The following is a 2,673-nucleotide window of genomic DNA, read 5'->3' on the forward strand; positions in this document are numbered from 1 at the left end:
CTTTAGATTTTGAGGCTTTACCTACGATATGCCTTGTAAACTTTACAATAAACTCATTACAAATATGTATGTTTAACTACTTCATCCTAGACAAATGTTCTCACCTTAATATTAAATAAGTGCTGCTTTATAAAGTTTTGTGTTCTGTAGCATGTGCCACTCTGTTTCTGTTGATATATTCTAGCCTGTACCCTTACGTTATCGGTTACAATTCTGAGTGGCTAGAATATATAATAGATTTACACATGACAGTTTCTCCGTTAACTTTCCACAGCCTTGGAAACCCTTGCCTGACACTATTTGAAGAAGTATGGAGCAATGCTCATTACACATACTTAGGGCTGGGCTTAGGTGAACTGGCATCCTAGGCAAAGGGGCTCTACAGCCCTCCCCATTGCCCACTGCCCTCTCACTTTATCTGGCGTCCCTGACAACCACCATCCTGGCCTAACTAAACAATCCAGTCACAAACAGTCTTAGCCTTAATTTTTCTCCTACATTTATTCATTTATTCAACACATTTTTTAAGTAGGCAACACTGTAATCTGATGTGTGGAGTTAACAACTGCATTAAACCAGAGGTCTCGGGACCCTAGATGCTTCTGAGGTGCATTTTACATTTTTTAAATAACTTTTACATCAAAGGGATGACCTGAATATAAATCACAAATAAGGGAAGAAATCCAATCTTTGCTCTTCAACTTTGTTTTTTCTTGAGTCCTTTTAACACACCTTAACTGACTAAGACTACACTTCCATTATTCTGATGTCCTTGACATCAGTTACATCACTTACAAATAGTCTTGATTAAAAATAATAGTTACATGGGTTGTATATGAATATTTTTTTAAATACAGGGCGGTACATGCAGTGCAATACGAAGTATGCATAGATTGTCAGGTTTTATGTAAGAGTATTTGTTACAATAAAGACTCTAGGACATAGGAAGATAAAATAAAGGGCTGGATTCATGAATGGCCAAATTCCATGCAGGAACAGTATAGCAGCTACTGCACGCAATATGGCCACCATGCGATCCAGGATAGGGCCGTTTTTGCGTGCACGAGCGGCCCTATACTATTCCTGCACAGAATTCTGTTCAGTATGCAAACCACCTCATTTGCTGGTGAAAACCATGCAAATGAGGTGATTTTGCAATACAGCAAGCTAAACGGACTCCGTATAGGAACAGTGTCATTGCAAAAATGTATTCGGGTAGTAGCCGAATACATTTTTGCATCTGACAAAATGGAGGCATGACAGCTCGTGAAAAGCATGTATTGTGTAGAACAGACAAGCCAATGGTCAAATATAAGGCCATTGGCATTAAAAGCCACATAATTATTATAAAAATAAAACTTTTATTTTTTTTTGGCCAATCTCGACCATTTAAGCTAAGGGCAGCGGCACGCAAATGCGGGGGTGCTGAAAATAAAAAAAAAAAGGGAAAAAACTGCCATTTAACATAAATATGCATTCTGCCATTATAGTGAATGCCAGGCAGGATGTAAACAAGACAAGGGAGCACTGGTTGCCAAGGGGAAAGGGTGTGCTTAGGAATTGTAACTATGGACCTGTCCTGCACACTGGGGTATGCAAATGAAGGGATCTATACTGAATCACAGATTTCTACCTACTAGAAGCCTACACCTAATCATGCAGGGGCAGGAATAGGGAGCCATGCAGGCAAGACAAGAAGATGACTTCAGTAGGGGGTGTGTCATGCTTGGTGTAAACTTATTGGAGCCCTGCTAAGTGTTTGCTCTTAGCTAAGCAGAACTAAGGAAGGGTCTGTGTCTCACATTGTTTAGCACTGTTTTCCCTGCTTAAACAAGTGTGTGTGCTATGCACCGGGTTTTAAACAAAAAAAGAAAAAGAAAAAGAAAACAGGAAATATTAGCTTACTTCACATATGAGCACTGGGTATGTGCGGTGCACCTCGGGGCTTAAACGGGAAGGCAATGAGAAGAGAAAACAACAGTAGGAAGGCAAGCAAGGAGCACTAGCATAGCTGGCAGGTGAAATGTATCAGAATCAGCCAATTACACAGGCAGCAGCCCAGCACAGTACTATAAACTATGCAAACCCCATTCACTCTGTTTTTTCCCACAAACTCTACACCACCGGTGTACACAGATGGAGAAATTTTACCTGACAAAACTAACAAAATTATAGGGACTGCTGCCGCTCTCATACGTCAATATGTGCAAGAGGCTGAGGATGGTGAGGATGTGAATGCTGATGACCATCCCATAGTGAGGAGGAGGAGAAGAGTGTACAGACCCAGGGTAACCTACCAGGGCCTACATGAGCTGGAGGTAGTGGAGCACTATAGGGATGACAGGGACATTCTACAGCAAATTATTAAGCTGTGCCAGCCTCACCTCACACACAGAACCAACAGAGGGAAACCCATCCCAGGAGATACCAAAGTATGTGTAGGCTTAAGAATAGTAGCCACAGGTACCTTCCAAAGGGCAACTGGGGATATCATGGGAATCTCACAGGCATAAGCATCCAGGGTACTCCACCAGTTCCTGGATGCCATGTCAGCACATGCCGGTGAACACATATATTTCCCCATCACCCGTGAGGGGTTGACCAGCAGTATGCATCTCTTTCACCAAATAGCAGAATACCCTGAGGTAGTGGGTGCTATAGACTGCACGCCAT

This window comes from Protopterus annectens, chromosome 1.part1 (genome assembly GCF_019279795.1).
Source record: "Protopterus annectens isolate FY-2018-M chromosome 1.part1, PAN1.0, whole genome shotgun sequence".
NCBI lineage: Eukaryota > Metazoa > Chordata > Ceratodontiformes > Protopteridae > Protopterus > Protopterus annectens.